Genomic DNA, 19,081 nt, shown 5'->3' with positions numbered 1-19,081 from the left:
TTAAAAATAAAAAACAAAATGAGGGTTTGTTTCCAGGAAAAAAGGGGTAAGACTCTACCAGATGACTGTCCCACAGAAAACAACAATAACATCAGAAGATAATTTTTTTAAAAAGCAACTCCCTGAAGTCACTAGAGAGTAAATAGAAGACAGACTCTGATGGGAAGTACATTCTTGGAATGGAGAGAAGATGAGCAATACTAAGAAAGTTCCTTTCTTTATGACTTTTAGCCTGGGGCTAAGTGGAGTTATCATAGCACCCATGAATTGAAAGGAGCGTGAGCAGAAAAGCCACATTTTTTTCTGGATGAGAAAACAGAAAGCTGAAGTTAGTGAAACTGACCACTAAGATGAATGTAAGAATCCTAGAAGTGAAAGATCCAAAGAAGGGAATTCCCAAATTATGTGCCTAATTTACCCTTGAGCCCTGCATGTAAGAATAGATTCAAAGCAGCTCAGCTAAAGACCAAAGATCTAAATCGAGACCAGAACTGTCACCAGAAAAATAGAGTTTATGGGTCAAATCTAATCCAAACATTTGCCAGCAAAAATAAATGATACTGCACATCAGGCAAAAAATAATAGATGCCAGAATATCCACAACTTAAAATTAATAATGCTCAGAATACATATACAAAATGAGTCAATATAAGAGAACCAAAGATTGATCACTGGATGTGAAAAAAACAAAAGAACAAAGAGATGGAACACATATTCAAGAGAAAAGCATCTCAGCTGATTCCAGCTCTGAAGTGAACCAAATGTTGAAACAAACATACAAGAATTGCAAAGCAACTATTATAAGTATCCTAAATACAGGTTTTCAAAATGCTCACAATGAATGAAAAGACAGAAAATATCAGCAAAGAATTTTCTAAATAAAAATTTCATTCCTGTTTATCATAGAAAAATGAAGACATGCCCACACAAAGATTTCAACATGAATAGTCACAAAACATATAATTATAATAAACAAAAACTGGAAACAACTCAAGTGTCCATCAGCAGGTGAACAAAGATATTGTGGTATATTCGTACAGTGGAATATTGTTAAGCAATAGAATGGAAAGAACTACTGATATACACAACAACAAAGATGAATCTTAAAAGCATTATGCTAGGCAAAGGGAGCCAGACATGAAGAGTACATATAAACCATATGATTCCATTTATATAAAACTCTAAAAAATATAAAATCTATCATGAGAGAAGATCAATGGTCGCCTTGGGTCATTGGCAGGGGTGTCCAGTGGAATGGGGCACAAGAGAACTTGGAGGGGGGCAATGGAAATGTTCTGTATTTTTATTATGGTAGTGGTCATATGTATGTAAAAGTTTGTTAACACTCAGTGAAAAGTTTGCTTGAAGTGCATCTGATTTATTGTATACAAGCTATAAGTAAATGGTTTTCTTAAGGAAAAGATATGGTGGTAACATTGATATTCTCAAACTGAATAAGGTATAGTGCAATACTCCTGAGATAGCAACGGTAGAGAGCCATTACCACCTGTAGACCTGAAGGGATGAAAGAGGGGAAGGTACTGCCTGACAAGAGCCATAGCCTTTGGTGGACACAGCCCTCATGTGGTAAGCAGGCAATAAGGGAGCCTGAGAAACAAATTCCCTGGCCTCACTCTCCTGCGCCCTCCAATCTCCTGTGAGTGCCTCCCCTTGACCAAACCCAACTGGAAGCCAGAGGTTAAGGGACTGTGGAAGCATCCCTACAGGTCAGCCTCCCAGGGCACAGAGAAGAAAAGACACAGATAGTGGATCTAGAAGGGCAGATGGAAAGTATCCAGCCCAATTTATAATTTCATGGGAAAGGAATGAAGGAAAATAGGGAGGGGTAAAAAATCTTAGGGAATGAGGCAAGGAACTCTGCCAGGGATGAAGCTTCTAGGCCAAGGGGACTGCTCATATATCACTAGCCAAACAGAAATCAGCCTAGATTAGAAGTGGCCAAACATGTTTGTTTCCAAAAGAAAAGTTTCAAACACTTCGCCTTCCTTATTTCCTGAGCAAGTTTCCTTACATGGCCCTGGATCCTAATGACATACTAAGGCTCCCCGCTTCCATATTTCCCTAGGCCCCCCATTTTCTACTGAGGACCATGGCCTCACTCTCTTAGCCACAGACTCTCTTCACAGCTTAGAGGAGTAGCCAACCACCACTATGTTCTCCCCAGTGATGGAGCACATCTGGAGAGCCCAGGAAGGACATGCTTCCTGCATAGTCCTCTGGCTCCCCAAACCTGAGGGAAGAGAGCAGATCTGAGGGCACAGCTTTGAAGTGTTAATCTCTGACCTCACGTCCTGCTGCCCCAGTGGGGTGCCCAGCATTGACCCCAATCAACCCATACCTCACCAGGCTCCACGGGGGGCTCACACCCACCCTGTAGCCTCCAGCCCAGGACTGTGATGTCTTCAGACTTCAGAGAGGGGAACAGCTAGTAGACTGGAAGATCAGGGATCTATGTCTTCTTGATCCTGAACTTTCCCTCAAGTAGACACAGACCGCTAAAGTACCAAGCACCACCTACCGCTGCAATCCATGGACTTGGTTAAAGCTGGGTAGCAAATATGGCAATATTTTGTCCTGAGGAAAGATTTCAGGTCAATGTCAGGCAGATGGACTGTTGACAGGAGCAGGGAATGTTGGGGGGCGCTGGTAGCAGGGAGGAGATGGGGGCTGGGAAGAGCACCATGGAAGACTAAGTCCTCTGTGGGAGGGTGACCCTGTTTGGCTGAGAAGGGTGAGGAAGGACTCTGGTCTGCTCCCAGAAAGGACAGGGCCCTCCCATGCTTCTACAGGAAAGGGAGAGGTTGTAGGTCCCAAAGGCTGCAGGCCAGAGCCTCTGAGTGATAAGCCTCTGAGTGATGAGCCTGCAGGTCTCTGTGGGCCTCAGTTCAGCTGGAAGCTTGGCTGGGGAAGGGATCTGTGGGACCAGTGGGGCAGGGAGTGGGAGTAGGAGCCACAGTGACCCTCCCCACTTGCACAAAGTCAGTCTTGATTATTCCTGGCACCAGGCAGTTTACCCAGATGTCTTTTGGAGCCAGCTCCATTGCCAGAGACTTAGAGAGGCCCAGCAGGGCTGTTCTGCTGGTGTTGCAGGCTCCCAACTTCTGAAATGCAAAAGGAAGCAGACAGAGTGGATTGACAATGCAGGGATGGACAATTACCTGAACAACAAAAGCTGTGACTCTGGGTCACAGACTAAGAAGATATGCCTGACTCCAGCCCCAAACTAAAATGCCTTCCCTGACCCCTCACCACCCCATAATAATTTTCAGAACTGAAATTCTGAGATAGCAGGGCTCCTCTAGGCTTAGGGAAATGTCAAGTTGCTACATGTGTGTCCAAGCTTGACACAGACAGCTGCACTGTGCTTTTGAACATTCAGGAAGGAAGCGGGAATTAAGAGACCCAGGGCCCAGTCCTTGAAGTAATGCAAACTGACTATTCTTACGCTGGGCACATGGCTTAATGTCCTTGGGTATTAGGTCTATTATGACAAAGTGAGATTATACCTGGTCTGTAGCAGTCAGGGTCAACAACAAAAAAAACCCAGCATTTTTAAAAATTTGTATTTTGGTCCTTTTAATAGAGATGGGATCTCGCTATGCTGCCCATACTGGTCTTGAATTCCTGAACTCAAGCGATTCACCTGCCCCAGCCTCCCAAAGTGCTGAGACTACAGGTGTGAGCCACCACACCTGGCCTGGTGTTCACACATCTTAACTCCATCTTATCTGGGATCAACAGCCAATTCTTCCACATACCCCTGCAGGGCTTCACAGGAAACCAGTTTTAGCTACCCCTCACCCAGCCACATACAGAGGAGCTCACACTCACTGGTATTGGCACATAACGCACCATAGATGAGACCAGAAGCACAGAGCTTCCCCTGTGAGAAGAAAGGGAGATGAGAAGAGATGAAAGTTCAATAAAGAGACCAGGTGAGCCAGGAAATTGTATTTTTATGCTATGAGGAAATCAGTTCAGGATTCAGGGTGAAAGCATAAAAGTTTGGGAACAATTTGGAACACTAGAGGGAAGCTGGACATCTAAATTAGTGGATACCGAGGCCACTGCTGGGTTCAAAGCCACCCAATACACACAGCCAGAGTGGCATCCCTTGGGGCAGGGTCCCGAGGCTGAGGGGCAGCACTCCTGGAGTGCAGAGCCACTCATGTGTCACAGAGACCCCTGTGAGGTCTGGGCATCACTAACGAGTCCCAGCCTGGCCTGCCCCAGGGCAGCCACGAGACACAGGACAGCCAGGCTCTTCATGGGAAGGTGAGGAGAAGCAAACCCACAGGGCCTCTGACCAGAAGGAAAACTGATGACATGCCCACAGATGAGGGCAAGCATAACTGGAGCTGGCAGCTCTGGGTGACTTCACTCTGGCCCCTTCATCCCTGCAGCTGCCACTGCAGGGGCAAGGTCCATGCCACTCCCCGGGATGAAAGAAACAAGGGTCAGTGAAAGGTCCTTTGAGGACCTGGAAGGCAGGCCCTGCCCCTCCGCAGCAAGTGTCTCTTCATCTTCATCACAACTGCCACATCCCATGAGGAAGAAGGTAGGTCTGGAAATGGAGAACATTTCCCAAAGGACACACCTACCATCTCTCCCGCCATCCTCTACTTCCTGAGTCCCTGCCCAAGTGCTTCCAGGGAGGTAGAAATAAACCAATGCACTTAGACCTCGGTGCCCACTAGCCCCTCTCATCCCTCATCCCCTGTTCTCCATGTGGGGCAGCAGCTGGCTCAGCAGCAGGGCTGAGGCCTTCACGTTCACACACAGGATCTGAAATGAGAAAGAATCCACGGGCAGGGGACAGGGAGGGAGGAGGTCTGTCCAGGGCCCATCTCACTGGTCACTTGGAGACCTGTGGCCAGAGCAAGAATAAAGCCCTGTGACTGTGCCAAGTGCTGGGACACTGTGTTCCTTACTATGTGTGAGGGAAAAGGGATCAGAGGTTCCAGTCCTGCCCAGGTCATAGGGGAGCCACCAATAATCTGTGATTTAGGGTACCCTCTCACTGTCGGTCCCCACACAACCTCTCCCCAGTCAATATTGCCCTCTGGAGAGGAGGCTGGGGAAATACAGGTGAGGGAGGGAAATCAGGATAACTCAGTGAGTGCCATTAGGTAGGTGCAGCGAGAGAAGGGAATCCATACTGAGTATTTGGTCTATGTCAGGAAAGGTTTGGAACCAGGATTTTTTTTTAACCAGAAGAGCCTGAGTATGGCTGAAGGGAGAGGAGAGGAATTGAAAGTTGAGTCTGGAAGGCCATGGAATGTGAGACCCGCAGAGAGAAGGTGGGGTGGGCTCCACCAGGAGAAGGGGAGGGGTGGTCGGTGGGATGAAGGCTCCCTGAGGAGGGGATGGCTTACATAGATCACAGGACCCAGTCTCTGCCAACAGGGTCAGGAGGGGACCAGGACTGAGCCCTCGAAGGGGGCCCATCATGACAGCAGGGGTAGGGGGTGTGCAGAGGCAGTGGGAGCCCCTGGAATGCTCTATTGATTGAGTGGGACGGTAGGCCGGGGCCGGGGTCCCTTCTCTCTGCTGTGTCTGTGAACAAGTGAGGTGTCTCTGTGACAGCCCAGAGGGGGCCCATGGGATGGGCAGAATGAAGGGACTGGAACAGGTGCCAGTAAGTCCAGGCTGAGACAGCCTCAGAAACCTGAGCCAAGGGAGGGGTCTTTGCCACGGATAGACCAGGAAATTTCTGGCATCTCAGCTCTTTGTAAAAGTGACCAGCACAAGGAGAGTCAGGGTAGAGGAGGCTGCTGGAGCCTGGTCTAGGCTGGGCATAGTCAGTGCCTGTTCAACTTACTGATGGGCAGCTTATCCCAGGGAGCCCCAGCCCCCACCCATCACGGTCAGCATTGAGGTGGGGAGGGAGGGCATGTGGGTGCTGAGGTACTCTGTGTGCATACGCATGCGTACAGAAATGGAGGACAGAGAGCCAAGCAAGAAGTGATCCTATCCCCGGTCCTCACCTTGTCCCAGACCGGCTCACTGGCTCCCAGTGTACTCCCCACCAAGGGACTGACCTCTGCCACGCACACTAGTCACCGCCTCCACAGTGCTTCAGGCCTGTGGAGGAAATGACAGAGGATGTGGAGGAAGGAGCGAAGGAGAGGTGGTGACAACCCGGGGCAAAGTGACGAACCCCTGCTCGAGGCCATCCTGCAGCCTCCCTGGAGCACTGGCAGATCCTGGCCATCAGAGGTGAGTGAAATATTTGTTTCTCACCTCCTTGGAGGCATCAAATTCCTGCCCCTGTGTGATGCCTGGTTGACACCCAGGCCCCGACCAGTCCAGATCTTCACTCACCTCCTACATTTCTAACCAATTTTGTCTCACCTCTCCCTCCACTCTGGAATCTTTCTCCCACAGTCTCACATCAAGAGCCCATTCATTCTCTGCAACATGCAGCTGCCCACTGCACGCTCCTTCAGATTCTGCCTCACGACTCACCCCTTCCAGGGTGGTCACGCATGAAGAGCTCTTACCCCAGTGGGCTCCCCAGCACAGCACCTGGGGGTGCGCTAGAGCTGTGCTCTCAAACTTCAACAAGTACACAGATCACTGGCAGACTGTGTGCAAAGTTAGCCTCCATTCAAGCAGCCTCAGCTAGATCTGAACTTCCAGGTATCTAGCAAGCTCCCAGGCCAGGCCACCCTTTGTTTAGCCCTGCTCTAGACCAGCCCATGTGAGCTCCCTCCTGCCAGGAACATCTCTTCTCAGACACATCTGGTTGTCCATTTGCTTCATTCCCTGGGCAGGGCCCTGTCCTGGGCTGCACACGCTGTTCACCTAGATACCATTCCTAGAGACCCCAGCCATGTCAGGGCTGGATCTGGTTATCCCCGTCTTCTCCTCCTCCCACTGCCTGCCCCTTCACCGTGACCACCAGCCACTCCTGATCCTCAGCCTTCCCCAGGTGGCACACGGTGCCCACCACGCTGAGCGCGGCCACGGGGCAGCCCACGTTCTGCTGCTTCTGGCCACTGATGACCATGTGGGCCCCGTCCTGGGCAAGATGCCCAGCGATGGCAAAGCGAATCCTAGGGGCAGGCATGGAGTGATGGCTTCTGCCCTCCCCACTCTCCTCCTGGAAGCCTGATCTTGAGACACAAATTGGGTTCCCTGGTGTTGTCTGAGAGCAACCTCCAAATCCTTCTGAGCAAGGAAGAGGAACTGAGTGGCTAATACTTATCAGGCCTTCGCATAAAGCTACCCCATTTAATTCTCACAACTTAATGTATAATTATATTTTATAGATAAGGAAATGTTCATATCAATTTTGTTAAAGGAGTTTTTAAAAAGTAATATTTCATCAAATCAGTTAACTTGCTGGGTACCCGGTCTATGTTGTAAAGAATATTTTTAATGGTCCAGCTTATTTTCTTTTTGTTCTAGCCAGAGGCCTCCAGTATAAATTACAGTTTCTCTAAGCTTAACAGCTTCCCTCTGCTCTGCAGTTGAAACACTTTCATTTTGAAGACCGCGTTCTCCCCTTTGCATTTCCTTCCTTTAAGGAGATCTGATGTACTCTTGATGGGGCTGCTCAACCCCGTGATAAAGAAAGAGCAGAAGGCACATTTCCTCTACGTTGTACAAACTATCTGGGTAGCTCAGAATTTTTTAATGTATTCATTTATTATGAAGGTCAGGCCTTGGGAGCACCCATAAAGATTTAAAACATCACAGAGATCTGGGAAGTCTAGAATGATTAAACAATTCTGAAATACAATGGTTTAAATCGGTGAAATTATAGACCATGAAGGGTCAAAAGGGTCGTGCCCCTGAAGCACTCAATACCGGAAACTCCTCCTCCTGCCAGTGATAATGACTCATAGCTTGTGGCTTATGATGGCAGTCAGAGGATGAGTGGAATTGGAGCAGCATGGGAAGAAATGTGACAATGAGAAGAGGTTCACTTATGAAAACTCCCTGAGCTGGTCCTGAGACATTGCCCTGCTCATTCCCCTGGTGCCAGTGGGCATCCTCCAGTCAATAAAACCTCTGAGTCTGAGGGACAAATAGGTCTCAGGTTTCTCCCTATTAGACCAGGATCCTAAAAGGCCATAGCTGCATGGAAGGTGGGGAGAGAGGGATGTCCTTATGGTAATAAGATAAATATCCTGGGACTACTGAGGCAGTAGGTAGGGAGATAAGATTCAACACTGCTCTCATTGACTCAGAAAGCTGCTGGTTTTCCAACTACACCATTCTTAGAGCTCAGAAACCAGATATTTTAAGGAGAGATGCTGTGATTTTGAGTTAATTATAAACTCTAGAGCTGTATGATGAGGTGGGAGCATTGAGCAGAAATGTGTGGGATGGACATTGACTGCAGTGCCCACTCTGGAATGAAGACCCTGACATCTCCTAGTCATGAGCCAGCTAGGGACTCCTATTCACTCACCCTCTTGTGGACCCAGTGATCAGTGATCACAGCCACTTTATCAGTCAGGACATTGCTCTTATCTGCTCTTTTGCCAAGCATTTTTGCTGAGAGAGGGACTGAGGGGCAATGAAGACCCCTAAAGGCCCATGACACAGCCTTGAACATGGCAGTCACTATCTGGTCTTCCTGCTTCTGGACCCAAAAAGCTGGGGGAGAACCTGGGAAGATATTCACATTATGGAACTTATCTGCTCTTTTGCCAAACATTTTTGCTGAGAGAGGAACTGAGGGGCAATGAAGACCCCAAAAGGCCCATGACACAGCCTTGAACATGGCAGTCACTGTCTGGTTTTCCTCCTTCTGGACCCAGGGAAGAACCTGGGAAGATATTCACATTATGGAACACATTAGGACCTGTGTCTCCATGCATCCTCCATGGAAGTGCCACTGAGGCCTCTGACGGATGTCCCACCATTCTCCAAACTTTCCAGGAAAGTACAGGACTATCCGTGTTCTTTCCACAGCCTGTTCCACCAGAAGGGCTTCCCCACTGTAGTGAACTGCAGCACCACAGCAGACATGGCCAGGCATGGTGCTGGGCCCCGGTAAGTGCCTGAGTGATATTTGCCTGGCTCATCTCTACATCCATCATCTGAGCATTGGACTTGTTCTCAACAGCTCCAGGTTCTGACCTTTCCTGAAGCCACCCCTCATCTCTCTACCTAAAGCCACAGCAACAGCCCACCCTTCTCAGATACTAAACTGGTAACATTTCCGACAGGCAAGTTGCTTCTCCTCATCACAAATGACTCCCTTCCAACTCTAGATAAAGTCCAGTCACTCCCTTCTGATTCCAATAAAGTCAGACCACTCTCTCCGTTTCCAAAAAATTTCACAGAGCCTCTCCCCTCACCTCCTCCTAGCCCCCAGGCCTTCCTGTTCAGGTCTACCTGCCCAAACAGCCCACAGCACCTTGTGTCACTGTAACTGCAAGAGCAGCACCTCATATCTGAAACAATTTTCAACACATACCTTTCATCTCAAACCCCCTTACTATCCAGTGGGGAGACCAAGGAACAATAATAACCCTAGGGTGGCTCCCCTAAGAGGTATACTGTGAAGCAAGTAGTTTTTCTGGAGATGACCCTGGGAAGCAATGTTAGGAGACTGGAGGCAGTGAGATGGAAGAGAAGACAGCCCAGGAAAGATGGAAGATGGGGAGAGAGGGATGTCCTGGTGGTAATAAGACAAGTATCTTAGGACTACCAAGCCAGTACCAATATTCAAGTCCTCCCCTCATTGACCCACAAAGCAGCTGGTTTTCCAGCTATATTATTCTTAGAGCTCAGAAATCAGATATTTTAGGGAGAGATGCTAAGATTTGGAGTTAATTATAAATTCCAGAGCTGTGTGACGAGGTGGGAGCATTGGACAGGGATGTGTGAGATGGGCATTGACTGCAGAGCTCACTCTGGAATGAGGACACTGACATCTCCTAGTCGTGAGCCAGCTAGGGACTCCCATTTGGGAATGGTGTGTGATCAATCAGGTTACCTCTGTGACTACTGAAATTCAATCTGCTGAGGAACTCTGAGCATCTGCTTCAAATTCCAAGGGAATTGGGGACTTAAGATGGCCCACCCTCCCGGTTTTCCTGCCCTCCAGGAAACTCCCCAGTCCCAGGCAAACCAGGACAGCTGGTCAACTCTTGTCAGTCATTGGTTGAGGGCTGCTCTTAAGCAGCGTTAAATTCCTTAGGCTGCCAGCTTGCCCCACCTGTACACAGAGCAGGTTCCAGGAACCAGAAAACCCAGCGAAAGTCACAGGTGCGAGCTGTTGGAAGTTGGGCTGATGAATACAGAAAGCTGAGTGCTGAGAGGACTCAGGCAGGATACCAACATCATCTGCTGTAAAGTTCACATGTATTGATCATTATGTTCTAAGCATAATGCTATGCAATCTTCATGATTTTTTTTCATTTAATAGTCAGTTAGCTTTTTGAAGTAGTCATTGTTATTATCCACATTTTATAGAACTGCAAACAGAAGCACAGAGAAATATACTGTTCAATTTCTCACAGCCAGTAAAAAGCTGAGGTTCAACCCACATCTACTGAGTAGAAAATCTGCAATCTTAGTACCTAAATTATACTGGCTTCTCTGATTCCTCTCAGGAAGGTGCTACTTGTTCTGAGCCCACAGGACTTTTATATTTGTCTTGGATATCCTCAAACTTCACTTGGCTTTATAATAATCAGGATACTGTAGTATTGACAGAAAAACAGGCACACAGTAGATGGAACAGAACAGAACATCCCAAAATAGAGCCACACAAGTACAGCAAACTGATTTTTGAAAAAGGTGCAAAAACAATTCGATGAGGAAGGATAATCTTTTAAACAAATGACACCGGAGCAATCGAACATCTATAGTAGAAGAAAATGAACCTCAAGCTAAATCTCATTCTTTATTTAAAAAAAAAAAAAAAAAAAGAGGCCAGATGCGATGACTTACTTACACCTGTAATCCCAGCATTCTGGGAGGCCAAGGCAGAAGGATGACTTGAGCCAGGAGTAGAGACCAGGCTGAGCAACATAGCAAGATTCTCATCTTTACAAAATTAAAAAATTAGCCAGGTATGTTGGTGCACGCCTGTGGTCCCAGCTACTCAGGAAGCTGAGGTGGGAGGATCGTTTGTGACTGAGACGTCCAGCCTGGGTGACAGACCAAGACTCTGTCTAAAAAAAAACCAAAAATCCCTCAAAATGGATCACAGATTTATACATAAAACTCTAAAACTTTTTACAGAAAACACAGGCTAAAATCTTCAGGACAAATAACTAGGTGAAGAGTTCTTAGAAATGACACCAAAATCATGATCCATAAAAGAAAAAATAAATCAGATTTCCTCAAAATAAAAACATTTGCTCTGTGAAAGACCCTGTTAAGAGAATGAAAGTCAAGCTATAGATTGGCATAAAAATATTTGCAAACCACATCTGACCAAAAAACCTCATATTAGAATATATGAAGAACTCTCAAACTCAACAATAAAAATGCAATTCAACTAAAAAGTGAGAAAAAATACTTGAGCATTCATCAAAGAGGATATATACATGGCAAATAAATACCTGAAAAGATGTTGAATACCATTATCCATTAGGGAAATGCAAATTTAAACCACAATGAAATACAACTATTCCTCTATTACAACAGCTAAAATCAGAAAAGTACCAAATGTTGGTGAGGATGTAGGGAAACTGGATTTTCTCATACATTGCTGATGGGAACACAACATGGTACAGCCACTTGGAGAAATAGCTTGGGAATTTCCTTTAAAAAATAAACATACACTTACCATATGACCCAGCTGCTGTACTCCCAGGCTTTATCCCAGAATTGAAACTGTAAGCTCACACAAAATCATGTACATGAATGCTTATAGCAGCTTCATTTGTACATAGTAGCCAAAACTGGGAACAACTCAAATGTTCTTCAGTGGGTGAATGGTTAAGCAAACTGTAGTATATCCATCCCATGGACCACTACGAAACAATTGTGCTATATCCCAAACATACATTCAGTATTTGTCCCAGGTTCCTCGCACAGATTTCCGTGGAATTTCCTGAGTGGTAGGAGTGTATTTTGCTATTCATAATGAGCCCTTTTCAGTCATACCTGAGTTTATACTAATGAGGTGACTTTGAGTGGGGCCTCTAAATAGCCTCAGGATGGAACTGGTCACCAGAGAGATCAAGTGATTAGAGGGCTGAAACTTTCAGTTCCACCCACTGACCTCCAGGAAGGGGAGAAGGGGTCTGGAGATTGAGCCCTATAAGAACTCATGAACAATGAGATGCAGAGGGCTTCCAGGTTGGTGAACACACTGAGGTGCTGGCAGGGTAGCACACCCAGAGAGATAGGTATGGAAGCTACACAAACACAGCATACCTTGTGCTGTGCATCTGTTCCATTTGGCTGTTTTTGAGTTTTATCCTTTGGAATAAACCAGTAGGTGTAAATAAAGAGATATCCTGAGTTCTTTGAACCATTCTAGCAAATTATCCAACCCAAGGAATCCCTGATTTATAGCTAGTCAGTCAGACATATGGGTGGCCTGGGACTTGCAACTCACATCTGAAATGGGGGTGATCGCTGAGACTGAGCCATTGAACCTATGGAATCTGGTGCCACCGCCAGCTAGTGTCAGAGTTGGATTGAACTGTGGGGCACCAGCTGGCGTCAGAAAATTGGAGTGTGAGAAAATACTCCAGAGCAATAAAGAACAAAATATTGATAAGTGCAACAATTTATGGATCTCAAGAGGGTTCTGCTGAGTAAATATGGTTGATTCCAAAAAGTTATGTACCATATGATCCCACTAATATATTCTTGAGATGATAAAATTATAGAAATATAGAAAAGATTTGTGGTTGCCAGAGGTTAGGGATGGGTTAAGGGGAGGCAGATGAGTGTCACTACAAGAGGTAGCATGAAGGATCTTTGTGGTGATAGAACAGTTCAGTGTCTCAATTGTGGTGGTGGCCACACAAATCAACATGTGATAAAATGTCCAGAACCACACAGACACACACACATACACACATGACTGCATATAAAACTGATGAGATACGAATAAAATTTGTGGATTGTAACAATGTCAATTTCCTGGTTTTGATATTGCACTATCATTATGGAAGATGTTAATACATTATTATAATACCATTGGAACTACTGGATAAAAAGTATGTGAGACCTCTCGGTACTATTTTTGCAACTTTCTCTGAACCTAAAATTATTTTTAAAGTTCCTTAAGAAATTCACTCGACTTTGACTTGTAGAACACAATTGGGCTAAGATCTGTAAAAGAACAAAACGCTAATTAATCAGGCTCAATTTCTGGGACCACTTAAAACAATTTTTTATTAAAGCAGACATCTACACTATAATATTTACTCCTGCCTCTTAATAAGTGAGGCATATCCTTAATCATTAGTTTTTGTGATTTCACAAGTAGTACTTGGGGACAGAGCTTAGAAATGTGTACAATTTGGCTCTTGAGACATGTAAGAACCAAAGGAAGTGCTCTTCTCCAGGTAATGATGGAAGACATCAAAGATCGTCATAAGGACAGAGTGATACCCCCAGGTTGGAGTGGTGGGGGGTAAAAATGCTTGTAAAAATTATGAAGAGGCTGGGCATGGTGGCTCATACTTGTAATCCCAACGTTTCGAGAAGCTGAGGTGGGAGGATTACTTGAGCTCAGGAGGTTTAGGCTGCAGTAAGCTGTGATCGTACTACCACACTTCAGCGTGGGCAACAAAGTGAAACCCTGTCTGAAAAAAAAAAAAATTATAAGGAATTCTTGAAAGATGAATGGTGTTGCCTTGCAAGAGAAAAGTACAGTCCAAAATGCCTTCAGGAAAGAATAATAGCAAAAGATGGGAGCAGCTGTGGGTGCTCCAAGCTTAGAAGCAGCAGACATAACGAGTAGGAGGGTCCTGGGCAATTCACTGCAGAGGTAAGTCATGCACCACATAACAACATTTCAGTCAACCACAGGCCACTTCTACAAAGGTGGTCCCATAAGATTATAACACTGTGCTTTAAGTATACCTTTCCTATGTTTAGCTATGTTTAGATGTACTAATCCTTACCACTGTGTTACAATTGGCCACAGTATTCAGTACAGTACCATGCTGTAGGGGTTTGCAGCCTAGGAACAATAGGCTATACCATATTGCCTAGATGCATAGTAGGCTACACCATGTAGGTTTGTGTAGGTACACTCTACAATATTGCCGTAATGACAAACTCACCTAATGTTGCATTTCTCAGAACACATACCCATCTTTGAGCCACACAAGACTGTATTTGCATTGGGAGGAGCAAAGCCGTGCAAATCACCATCATTTTGCCACACATCTTATGAGAAAAAGTATCAGCACCTGGGAAGGTAACTGTGAGAAGGTCAGAAGAAATTTGGATTAATAAAATAAAATGAAGGAAAAAAGAAAAAAAAAAGCATGATAAATAAGAAACACAAAATAAGATTTCAGAAATAAGTCCAAATATATATGGATGTTCACAATAGATGTGAGTGTGTTAAATTCATGGATTAAAAGAAATTTTAAAACCCAGTTAAATACAGTTTGTAAGAGGTACAGCTAGAACAACGACCAAAGGAAAATTGAAAATAGGAAGAAAGGAACAGAAGGTCACATATCAGGCAAATGTTAATAAAAGGAAGGAAAGTATGACAATATTATAATAAGAAAAAATATAATTCAAGGAAAAGGGCATTAAAGTGGAAAAAGATAATAATTATGTTATTAAAAGATATATAAAACAAAAATTACAATAGTCAGTAACTTTTATAACACAAGTTTAAAATTGGCAAATACAAAGTCCGTGAGTAACTTTAACATGTATCCTTATGAAATCAACACTTTAATGGACAAAATATAATTAAGAATAGAGAGAATTTAAAATAATAATTAATAAAATGTTAATAAATTCCAAAGAGTGGAAATCATGTGAGCCATTCGTAGTCACTGACCTGTATGCAATAAATACAGAAAATGAACATAAAAGTATAGAATCCAAAAAAAATCATTTACTAGAAATTTTAAATCTCCTTATATGATAGTTTTTAAAACAGAAAAATCACAGCAGAAATCACTACTTAGAAATGAAAAACAAAGCCAGACATAGTGGCCACACCTGTAATCCCAATACTTTGGGAGGCTGAGGTGGGAGGATCACCTGAGACTAGGAGTTCAAGATCAGCCTGGGTAACACAGTGAGACCACCCTCTGAACTCCTGTCTCTTAAAACAAAAAGAAAAATTACCAAGAGTGATAGTGAGTACCTGTAGTCCTAGTTACTAGGAAGGCTGAGGTGGGAGGATTGCTTGAGCCTAGGAGTTGGAGGCTGCAGCAAGCTATAATTGAGCCACTGTACTCCATCCTAGGTGAAAGAGCAAGACCCTGTCTTGAAAGAAAAAAAAAGAAAGAAGAAAGAAAGAAAGAAAGGAAGGAAGGAAAGAAAGAAAGAAAGAAAGAAAGGAAGGCAGGCAGGCAAGCAAGCAAGCAGGGAGGGAGGGAAGGAAGGAAGGAAGGAAGGAAGGGAAAGAAAGAGAGGGAGGGAAGGAGGGAGGGGAGGGAGGGAAGAAGGGAAAGAAAGGAAAGGAGAGGAGAGGGAAGGAAAGGAAATGAAAGGAAAGGGGAAGAACGGAGGAAGGGAGGGAGAGAGAGGAAGGAAGGAAGGAAGAAGGAAAGGAAGGAAAGGAAGCAAGGGAAGGAAGGAAGGAACAACAATATGAGGACTTTGCAGGAAAATAAAACCCTGTAGGATGTGATCAAAGCAATATACAGAGAGTAAAGCAGTCTTAAATACACCTGGAAAGAAAATAATTGAAAATGAAATAATCTTTCAATGCAAGAAGTTAAATAAAAGAAAAATGCTAATAAACCCAAGTGAAAAGAATTTTGAAAACAAAGATAAAAGCAGAAATTATGAAATTGAACACAAAGAAAATCAATAAGAGACTGGAAAAGAAAGATATCAAATTGCCAAAATGAATTTCTTTTGATCATGGCACTATCATTTATTTTTTCTTGAATTTGTATTCTTATTTCCCAAATTTTCTACAAAAAGAATGCATTGCTTTTATATTTAAAAGTCTACTATTTCTAATTCCTCAGTTACTCCTCGGAGAAACGGCTGATTCTAGGGCTGAGACAGGGAAAATACGAGATGGTCCTGGAGCATCTTGTAGTGCCAGAAAGTAAGGAAGTGCTCAACAAACAAACATTTAAAAATCCCAAAAGAATGGAGGCCTGGCACAAGGGCACAAGAGCCAAACAGAAAGACCTACCCATGGCCAAAGCTGGAACAATCTGAGCAATAAAATAAGTGACAAATTATTGGATTTTAATCTAAAACAAGATAAATATCTATGTGTCCATATTTATTTTTTAAAGATTCAATAAATAACTAAATGGTGGACAAGAAACAAATCTTCTCTGTAGAAAAATTCCAAATAATATATGAAGATACTTTTCCTTGTAGGTGGAGCTGAATCCCTTCTTCCCCACCATGAAGATGGGTGGGATTTGGAGTCTCACTTCCAAAGAAGGGGGAAATAGTAACTTTACAGTGGAGAAACCCGGCAGACAGTTCCCTAACCAAGCGATGAAGGTGAACATCACTGTCTAAGTCATGCTGATCCCATGTACTCCTTGATATGATGAGATGAGAAGGACACTTCTCTCTGTAGCATTTTTCCCCAAAACTCATCCTACCGTCCCATCATGAGAAATACATCAGACAAACCAAAACTGAGTCACGTTCTACAACATCCAGCCCAATCCTCTTCAAAACTGTTAAGGCCATGAAAAATGAGATGAGAAAATGTCACGGATAAGAAAAAAACTGTGGAGACACAAGGATTAAACACAATGTATTATCCTAGATTGGATCCTTGAACCATATAGGACATTAGAGAAAAAATTGGCGAGATATTAATAAAAGTATATAGTTTAGTTGTAATAATGTACCAGAGTTAATTTCTTAGTTTTGATACACATACCATTTTTATATAAGATGCTAACATTAAGGGACGCTGGGTGGAGAGTATACAGGAACTCTCTACTATACTTGCAATTTTCACAAATCTACAATTATTACAAAACTACAAGTTTTGGGGTTTTTTCTTTTTGATATAAATTTTAAGAGTTAAGGGGTTAAAAATACAACAATTCTCTCTCGTTTGTTTGTGTGTTTGTTTATTTTTCAAACAGGGTCTTACTTTGTCATCTAGGCTGGAGTTCAGTGGCATGATCTCAGCTCACTGCAGCCTCAACCTCCCAAGCTCAGGATCCTTCTGCCTCAGCCTCCCAAGTAGCTAGGACCACAGGGGCATGCCATCATGCCTGGTTGATTTCTTTTATTTTTCTACAGAGACAGGGTCTCATTATATTGCCCAGGCTGGTCTTGAACTGCTGGGCTCAATCAATCCTCCCACCTTGGCTTCCCAAAGTGTTGGGATTACAGACATGAGCCACCTGTTATTTTAAAATGACCAACCACACATGCCTCAGAGAATTTTCAAAGTCTGTTTCTTAAATTTTGAATGTAGAATTTGGCAATGATTATTAAAGTTGTGAATGGTAAAAATCTATTATTAAAATTTCACAACTTTAACTTAGCTGTACACTTAGAGCTTTTGTATGAAAATTGGGCTATTATCAAATTTTCTGAATTAATACGTTCCAGTTTCGTAGCAGAAATCATTTGACATGCTTTCAAGATAGCAGGATTCACAGGACAGCCCCAGGCAGATGCTCTCATCACTCCCATCCCTAATCCTGGGAAGCCCTCCCAGCCCAAGAAGCAAGGCCCAGGGTCACTAAGGGTGGGAATAGCTCAGTCCACGGGTGTCTCTGGCAGCACTGATACTTGCTACCACAGCAGGGAATGGGGATTTGACCTTTTATCTCTGGGGACAAAAGAAATAAGGAAGTTTGCACTTCTTCTGATAAGGATTTGAGTCCAGGCCTTAAGACTGCCCCTGTCTATACTCCAGCACTACTGGTGGTGACCAGTACAGGTTACTGACCGCTGGGTCCCCTGGCAGCCAAACTTATCCCTTCCAAACAAGGGCTGTGCTAAGAAGAGGTATGTGTCTCCTAGAGGACTCTGGCCTCTCCAGTCTCAACAGCCCATTTTCTCCAGGGAGACCCCTGAAGGAAAGAGACATGCCTACCTGGGACCAATGGACTCAGATGCTTACCTTGGATTCCTGAGCAGAAGCTTGGGGCTGCAGCAGTCCTAGAGCTGTGCTGATTGCCACTGAGTATTCTGTTATATAAGAGTTCCAGCCCATTCCCTCTTGTCTTTCAGACACTCCTTTTAAGCTCACCCTGTTCCTTTCCCACCACGCTCCCAAGCCCTTTGTTGAGTCATAAAAACATCTAAGCAAATTGTGGTGTCCTTAGAGCCACCTATAGGATCCCTGAACAACCCCTCATAAGGCAATATTCTGCCTCCGAAGCTGCCCCAGCTAGGTTCCTGGTAACAAAAGATCCTCGAGGAATACAGGGGTTCTCCACTTCCAGAGAGAGAGCACAGACAGAGGAGGCATGGAGTGATGGTTTCAGTAAGAGGGAGAGGACCTTGGAGAAGGAGTGGAGAGCAATTGGGCCATGTTTGTGTGTGTGTGTGTTTGTGTGTGTGTGTGCGTGTTTGTGTGTGTGCATTGCCTGGCCCTGTAGGGATAGCCCCTGAAACTATTGCTACGGAATAAAAGATGAAATGCGCCTGATTATAAATACAAAATCACATGCAAGATTGTGTAAAGACAATGCCAGGTTGGACTGCCAGAATGAGCCAACAGTGTAAGATGTGCTTCCCCCTGCACAGAACCTATGAATGGATGTGCAGTCAGGGAGCTTTCACATCACCAAGATTCCTATCCCAGAAAAGCAGATGTTCATAGCTCTGGGAATGGAATGCAACCCTTGTGGAGAGCCTATAAATGGATGCTTGAGGGGCACCTGTCCATATGGATAAGATAAGGCCATAAACACCCTCATCTTGCCACAGCTCTTCTAGGCCTCTTTAAGATTAAGGCATACTCCCTTCTGATAATTTC

The 19,081-nt window shown here is 44.4% G+C and overlaps 1 pseudogene; it reads right to left on the bottom strand.

Annotated features, from left to right (window-relative positions):
• Positions 1 to 2,141: 2,141 nt before the first annotated feature.
• On the bottom strand, positions 2,142 to 18,313 carry LOC135971711 (dehydrogenase/reductase SDR family member 2, mitochondrial-like; annotated as a pseudogene).
• Between the last annotated feature and the right edge of the window lie 768 nt (positions 18,314 to 19,081).

Source organism: Macaca fascicularis, chromosome 7 (assembly GCF_037993035.2).
Source record: "Macaca fascicularis isolate 582-1 chromosome 7, T2T-MFA8v1.1".
In the NCBI taxonomy this organism is placed as follows: domain Eukaryota; kingdom Metazoa; phylum Chordata; class Mammalia; order Primates; family Cercopithecidae; genus Macaca; species Macaca fascicularis.
The sequence above is the reverse complement of the archived record's forward strand: the minus strand, read 5'-3'. Positions and strand labels throughout refer to the sequence as shown.